This window comes from Miscanthus floridulus, chromosome 1, assembly GCF_019320115.1.
Source record: "Miscanthus floridulus cultivar M001 chromosome 1, ASM1932011v1, whole genome shotgun sequence".
Classification (NCBI taxonomy): domain Eukaryota; kingdom Viridiplantae; phylum Streptophyta; class Magnoliopsida; order Poales; family Poaceae; genus Miscanthus; species Miscanthus floridulus.
In genome coordinates, this window is record NC_089580.1 from 128,440,509 (window position 1) to 128,449,132 (window position 8,624).

The window sequence follows — 8,624 nt, forward strand, 5'->3', positions numbered from 1 at the left end:
TCCTTGTGAACTCACTCTTGCACTCGCTCTTCTCTCGACGCCGGCCAGCAGGATGGCGTCCTAGCCTCGTTCCATCGGGAGCCCAAACCACGCCCACCTACATCTCATGACTACTACCTACACAATCCTAGTTCCAACATGAATTGTGATGCTTTGACTTCCCTATGAGTAATTGAGTATGACTTTTCTGAAATAGCAAAATCCTTATTAATCTTTTACTCTATTTATTCGCCAATGAGGTGATATTGTGATATGCTGTAATAATATTCTATATTCATCTATCAAGACCAGCAGCATCTAGATTCTGGAATAATACAATTGCCAGGTGATGTACTCTGAATCTGGAGTTAGAGCTTATTTTTTATCCACCTGCTGAACAAAAGCAACCAAGCAGAGTCAACAGACTGCACAAGTGCACAGCCCATAATATCAAAATTTGCTGGAAGTATACTACAATAATTCACTCTTGGTCTAGAACATACAAGTGCCATTTATAGATAAACTTTGGCATAGACCCAACAGCAGACATACCAGACTACTTCCATACATCACCATCGGGGGCACAGTGTGTTTCCTTGATCACCAGTATGCAGATTATTGAACATATAGACAAAGGTTAGGGAGGAGAGGATGTATACTAGAAGCATCAGCATTTTGAGGCAACATGAGCCGAAACAATAGCCTTCCAGTTTGTGGTTCAGATTTTGCCTATATACCTGGATGGAAGTTCTCTTTCAACACATGCTCCCACTCTAGGTGAACCACCATACTGGTCAACTGGAGAGGAGATTTGGTGTGCTTCCTGAGACCCTTCTGTGTAAACATGAGAGTCCCCAGCAGTTTGAAGCCACACATGGTTTTCGCCAAGATTATCTTCAACATGTATTGCACTTTCAATGCTAACTTCGTCAGATGTACCTTTGGACCTCATGGGGGTAGCAACATCTGCTGAACCACCTCCCTCTTTTTTCTCCCTAGCACAGTTTCCATCACCAAATGTGTCTAGGCCACCAACTAAATCTTTTCCTCCCAAATGATCTATCAAATAATTAGAGTGCATAAACTATTAGATAATCTACTACATCCCTTGTGTGAATGCGCAGCAGAGGAAGGCGGCGCCAAAAAGGGCTCCCTACTATTGCACTATAGCAGGGGCAGGCGTCGAATGGCTCACCTACTGCACTGTAGCCACAGCAGGAGCAGGCACCAAAGGTAGCCCTGCTGTCACATCTAGTCATTATAGCAGCATGGCAGTTGTACTAGGACTAGATGGGTAGAGTTGTATATATAGTTTGCCACTGCAACTCAGTAAAGAGAGTGAGTTCAGTTTTGCCATCTCCTCTGTAGAGCTTTGAACAATGCTAGTGTTTCTACTGTGTGTGTATGCTCTATTCTCCCTCCCTTCTTCTACCTCTAGCCATAGTGTGTGGTTGGACAACGCTTTTTGTGTTTGACAATAGAGGTGAGTGGTCGACTCACCCATGTCGGTGATCTAGTGGGCCAACAAGTGGTATCGAAGCACCATACAAGCATCGTCGCCGGACTAACCGCTGGTGATGACAGATGGTTTGGAATTGGGCGACAGCAGTGGCACTACAGTGGCTGCCCAACCATGACAAGAGGTCATTATGCGCACGGTGCGGGAGGTCAGCAGCACCAGTTGGTCGAAGCTGACTCGCACCAACTATGGAGAGTGGTCGGTGACCATGAAGGTCAAGCTTAGAGCCCGATGGCTCTGGAATGCTATTGACAAGGGCACCGACAATGAAGAAGATAATATGTTAGCATTGGAGGCTATCCTCGCTGCTGTACCGATGGAGTACAGAGAGCTGTTGGGGGTGAAAAGCTCTGCTAAGGAGGCATGGGAGGCCATTGCATCGATGCGCGTCGGTTCTAACCACGCAAAGAAGGCGATGGCCCAGCTTCTGAAGTAGGAGTACGCCAACCTTAAGTTCAAGGATGGTGAATCAATGGAGGACTTGTCCCTCCACTTGTAGACACTTATCAGTAAGCTAAAGAGCCATGGCATCACCATCAATGAAGAGGAGGCGGTCTCCAAGTACCTCCACTCCGTGCCAGCAAAGTACATCCTGATCGCTCTCTCCATAGAGACGATGTTGGACTTGTCCACCCTCACCATTGAGAATATGACAGACCGTCTGCGGGTGGTGGACGAGCGCCTGGAGCAGGCGACAATAGCGAAGGACGGCATCAAACTGCTGCTGATAGAGGAGGAGTGGGCAGCTCGGAGGAACTCTGGGGTAGCCTCCTCCAGCCACGGTGGTGATGGCAAGCACCGTGGCAAGGCTTTTTTGGGGAAGAAGAAGTAGGTTGACCCCAACGCCTGCCGGCGCTGCGGGAAGACGGGCCATTGGGCACGGGAGTACCCAAATCGCAAGCAGGAGAAGAAGGCTGAGGCTCATCTGGCGCAAGCTGATGATGACGATGAGGCCACTATCCTAATGGCGATGTTCTGTGCACTGCATGACATCGAGGCCAAGGAGAAGGGAGAGGTGATGGTAGTGAAAGGACCTAGAAAGGCCCCGAAGGCTATCAACCTCGATGAACCATTCACCCAAGTGCACCTTGGATATGTGGGCGGCGAGCAGGAGCAGCAGTGGTATATGGACTCTAGCACCAGCAACCACATGACGGGCTCCAAGGCAACCTTCTCTGAGCTCGACGATGATGTGACTAGTACGGTGAAGCTCGGTGATGGCTCAAGGGTGGCAATCCGAGGGCGTGACACCATCATCTTCAGGTGCCAAAATGGCGAGCACCGCATGCTAACGGATGTATATTACATCCTATAGTTGCATTCAAGCATCATCAGCATTGGCCAGCTAGATGAGTACGGTAGCGAGGTACTGATCAAGGACAAAGTCCTTAGGACCAGGGACCAGGAGCAGTGACTTCTTGCCAAGGTAAAGAGGTCTCAGAACTAGGTGTACCTGCTCGACCTGAAGGTAGAGCAGCCGGTGTGCCTGGCAGCAAGGCACACCGAGGAGCCATGGTTGTGGCATGCCTGGTTCGGACATCTCAACTTCGACATGCTTGGTTGGCTAGAGAAGATGGTCTGAGGGCTATCCCACATCGAGCATGAAGGCGAGCTGTGTGACAGCTGCCTAGCCGAGAAGCAGAGGAGGCTGCCATTCCCAAAGGCGGCCAAGTATCGCACGATGGATGCTCTTAAGCTCGTCCACGGTGATCTCTGCGGGCCAATCATGCCAGCCATAAATGGTGGTCGGTGGTACTTCCTCCTACTCATGGATGATTGCAGTCGCTATATGTGGCTGCAACTCCTAATGAGCAAGGACAAAGCGGCGACGACGATCAAGAAGTTCAAGATGTGCATAGAGGCCGAGAGCGGCAAGAAGCTACGCGTGCTGAGAACTGATCGCGGCGGTGAATTCACTTTGGTGGAGTTCGCTGCGTACTGTGCGGATCCGGGTGTGGTGCGACATCACACCGCACCATACTCGACACAGCAGAATGGCGTAGTGGAGCGGTGGAACCAGATGGTGGTCGGCTTGGCTCGATCCATGATGAAGGCCAAAGGTATGCCGGCAAGGTTCTGGGGTGAGGCGGTGACCACGGCGGTGTTCATCCTCAACTGCGCACCCACCAAGGCCCTGAAGGGCAAGACGCCGTTCGAAGCTTGGTATGGGCACAAGCCGAGCGTGTCCTTCCTCCGAACATTCGGCTGCATTGGCCATGTCAGGAAGACCAAGCCGATCCTCACCAAGTTGGAAGACAGGAGCACACCGATGGTGTTCCTAGGCTATACGGAGGGTACCAAGGCGTACATGCTCTATGACCCAAGCGGAGGCAAGGTGGTTGTCTCGCGTGACACCGTGTTCGACGAGAAGGCAGCTTGGGACTAGAACTATCTGGGCATGAGGGAAGCTAGTGGCTTCACCAGCACCTTTGTCGTCGAGCACTTGGTCATTCATGGTGGTGGAGACGCTGGGGAAGAGGTGCCAAGCACTTTGGGAGAAGTGCCAAGCACTCTAGTGATAGGGCTGAGCACTCCAGGAGGTGTGCCGAGAGGTCCTGCAATGGTGGCGACTACTCTAGGATGGATGCCGAACACTCCTGTAGCAAAGCCAAGAGGTCTTGTAGTGGTGCCGACCACTCCAAGACTGAGGCTAGGCACTCCTATAGTGGTGCTGAGCACTGTAGAAGTGGTGACAAGTTGTCCAGGAGTGGTGACAAGCTATCCAGGAGTAGTGCCGAGCACTGCAAACGGGGTGCCAAGCACTCCAGATGCTATGTCGATCACTCCAATGGAACAGGGAACTCCATCGACGCCAATCGAGTTCGCCTCACCTCCAAGTGACATCACTGAGTTAGTGGATGCCTTCCACGAAGGTGAGGAGGTGCGGTTCCATAGGCTGGGCGACATCATCGGTGGCACAGGGCCCTTAGGCCTGGCGGGATGACTGCTCAATGACCTAGAGCTCCTTCTCGTCAGTGTAGAGGAACCACCCACATTCACGCTGGCCGAGCGTGATTCAAACTGGCGATGGGCGATGCTGGAGGAGATGAAGGCGATCGAGAAAAATAAGACTTGGGAGCTCATCAATCCACCTCTAGGATGCCGTCCGATCGGCCTGAAGTGGGTGTACAAGGTCAAACGGGACGAGCGCGGCGCCACTGTCAAGCACAAGGCGCGTCTCATCGCCTGAGGCTTTGTCCAGCGCGAGGGCATTGACTTCGAAGAAGTCTTTACGTAGGTAGCGTGCATGGAGTCTGTTCGACTGCTACTAGCTTTGGCAGCAGCAAAGGACTGGCGCGTCCATCACCTAGACATTAAATTGGCCTTCCTCAACAACGAGCTGGCGGAGACGGTCTTCGTCAGGCAACCTCCAGGTTTCACCATCAAGGGAGCAGAGCACAGAGTGCTCCGACTGCGCAAGGCACTCTACGGGCTGAGGCAGGCCCCGCGAGCGTGGAACGCCAAGCTTGACGCCACGCTGGGCGAACTTGGGTTCATGAGGTGCGCAACTGAGCACACGCTTTACACGTGGCGATAGTGGAAGGAGAAGCTCGTTGTCGACGTGTATGTGGATGACTTGATCATCATCGGCGCACGTACGAAGGACATCGACAGCTTCAAGCGTGAGATGGCGGCTTGTTTTCAAATGAGCGATCACAGCACGCTCTCCTACTACCTCGGCATCGAGGTGAGACTAGGAAAGGAGGCACTCATGCTCGATCAGAGCGCGTACGCCTCGAAGCTGTTGGAGTGGAGCGGCATGGTTGAGTGCAAGCCATGCATGACTCCGATGGAGGAGCGGCTGAAGCTGACGAAGGCCAGTACTGTGACGAAGGTGGATGCAACACTCTACCGGAGCATCGTCGACGGTCTGCGCTACCTAGTCCACATGAGGCCGGACATTGCGTTCGCCGTGGGCTACGGCAGTCGCTTCATGGAGGATCCCAGAGAGGATCACTAGGCTACAGTGAAGCTGCTACTACACTACGTCAAGGGAACGGTGGATCAGAGAATCGTCTTCCCCAAGACCGGCGAGAGTAGGCTGCAGCTCACAGTATTCAGCGATGCAGACATGGCGGGAGACATCGACGGACGGCGGAGCACCACTGGCGTGCTCATCTTCCTCGGGTCGGTTCCAATTTCATGGTTGTCGCTAAAACAGAAGGCGGTGGCGCTGTCTACGTGCGAGGCAGAGTACGTAGCAGCAGCTACAGCGGCGTGCCAAGTTGTGTGGCTACGCCGGCTGCTGGGCGAGCTGACCGGTACGGAAGCTCACCCACCAGCACTAATAGTGGACAACCAGCCCGCCATCGCCCTCGCAAAGAATCCGGTTCTCCACGACCGGAGCAAGCACATCGACGTGAAGTTCCACTTCCTCAGGGACTATGTCGATGGAGGGTAGATCGTCATCGAGTTCGTCGAAACTGGTCGGCAACTCGCGGACGTCCTCACCAAGCCGCTCGGCCGTCTTTGACTCACGGAGCTGAAGAAGATGATCGGCATGTAAGGGGTTCTAGGGTTAGCAGCAGGATTAGGGAAAGAATTGTTAGATAATCTGTTGCATCCCTTGTGTGAATGCGCCGCAGGGGAAGGCGGCGTCGAAAATGGCTCCCTGCTGGTGCACTATAGCAGCTGCAGGGACAGGCGCCAAATGGCTCACTTGCCGCACTGTAGCCACAGTAGGGACAGACGCCAAAGTCAGTCCTACTGTCACATCTAGTCACTGTAGCAGCATGGCAGCTGTACTATGACTAGATGGGTAGAGTTGTATATATAGTTTGCCACTGCAACTCAGTAAAGAGAGTGAGTTCAGTTTTGCCATCTCCTCTGCAGAGCTCCGGCCAACGCAGGTGTTTCTACTGTGTGTGGATGCTCTGTTCTCCCTCCCTTCTTCTACCTCTAGCAATAGTGTATGGTCGGACAACGCTTTTCGTGTTCGGCAACAGAGGTGAGTGGTCGACTCACCTGTACCGGTGATCCAGTGGGCCAACATAAACTTAGAGCACTTCTCAGTTCTCACTCAGGGTGTTGCTAATGGCTCCATTGGACACAACACCAAGGTAGTCCCCATTTAATTGATCACTATACATGCGTCTTGCTGCTCTTTGTTGGCATCACCCATTGAGGTTTCATTTTCAGGTCGAGACTTCAAAATTCTCAGCCTAGCCATAACAGCATCATCAGTCCCATCTTCTCTATTTGTTCTCGCATCCAGTTGTTGCTGGCTGTTTTCCTGTCCCAATAGGGCTGCACTATTAGGATCGGACTCCAAAATTGCCAGCCTTGCCATAACAGCATCATCAACATTATCTGCACTGTTTGTGCTTGCATCTAGCTGGTGCTTGTTGCTTTCCTGACTCCAAGAGGTTATATTGTCAGGAGGAGACTTCAAAACTTTCAGTCTCGCCATAACAGCATCTTCGACTGCATATGGTCTCTTGCTTGCTTCTTGCCGCGCCCCACAGTCAGTCTCACTGAAGGAGTTTACATTATCAATAAGGGACTGCAAAACTTTAAATCGGGCAAACACATCAGCATCAACACTATTGAAAATGCTCCTATTTACAACGGGAGATTGCTTGTCACGAGTATCTCCTCCCTGGCCCTGACAAGCCGCAGCGCATGCAATGGTTTCTTTCCCATGGTTCTGTGGTTTGCTACTGGACATGTATGAATTAGAGCCTTTACTGCCATCCAATGAGTCAGGGGCTGCATTGGCAAAAGAAGAAAAATATGAGTATACACAGAATCCAAGAACCATTTGAAAATATTAATTTATATATCCATCTTGCTACTCCTTCAGCTTCCTTCCACAAATGTGTGTCTTCAGCATTCAAAATTGTCCACAAATGTAAACATTTCTAGTATAATCAACCCCTCCCCTCTCTCATCATTAATATTTGGAAGCAGTTTTATTTTGATGGCAAGCATGTTTAGCATCAATATAATCTTGCTGTTTAAAGTTTTAATTAGCACTTGGCGTTTATGGCATCTGTACGAAAAGGAAGGCGTTAACTGCACCTCTGTAATCTTGGTGATTGATTGAGGAACATCACAGTCATTTCCCTTCCTCCTACATATGTCCCAAAAATCCTGGAAATGCTTACATTTGTGGAGCGAGGGAGTACCTTTTACTGTGTCGTTGGGGCCTTTTGCTGTCTCGAGCTTCAGGCGAGCATGTTGAAGCTCATATTTGAGTTTACAAGCTGAAGCTTCTGCTTCAATCCACAAGTTTCTATAGATTGACGCCTGAGAAACTTCAGTGTTGTCAAGCATCTTATCCTCCTGGTGATTAGTAAGAACCTGAAACGAAAGGTGCAACATATGGTACATACTTTGGAGGAAATGTCTGTATTAATTCAAATAAAGCAGAAGCATGATATTCCAAATAATGACTAAAGCTACCTGTGAAACAGAGACCTTAAATTCTTAATCAGCATTCTCCTGTCCGGAGTCTTCATGCATTGACCTCCAAAAGTTGTTCCTCGCACAATTAATATTTTTGAATTTCATTTGACTGGAGTTGCTCAATCCATCATCAATTTTTTGTTCAACCTTGGAGGCAGATGAAATGAGTTTAAGGCTACAAACAAAAAGGGATTATCTATCTACATATAATGTCTGGACTCTGGAGATCAGAAAGCACCATAGAAAGGAAGGAAATAGGCCCATTTCTTGATTCCTATTATAAGTTTGGTTTACATTGCATTATGAAATAGTAAGCGGTATCTAAATAAAAGCATTTCAAGATCATACCTTGCTTCTTTTGGATCTGGCAGCTGTAAGATTTTGAATCACTGATTGCTGAAGCTCCTCTTCACCTTCCTGTAACGAAGAACCGCCCTTGCAAGTCGACAGAAGCACTACTGACAGATTATTCATTAGTTTCAGATATATAGCCCGAGTGCTATAGCTGGATTCGGAAGACATGTTCAGCATATTCCCCTCAACACCTGGATAACGTTGAGAAGGGTCTTCACCTCTTTTTTTGAGTGCTTTCTTCTTTCTCCACAGCTGCACAAAAAATATTTCCATGTGGGCCTCCTGTTGTTAAATGATCAGTATGAACTCTAGGAGTAATAGCAATAGGATTCATCACACTTTTACTCATTAGTTCTCTAAACAT

General features: G+C 49.9%; 1 pseudogene; it reads right to left on the reverse strand.

Annotated features, from left to right (window-relative positions):
- Window positions 1–708: 708 nt before the first annotated feature.
- On the reverse strand, window positions 709–8,624 carry LOC136462988 (uncharacterized; annotated as a pseudogene).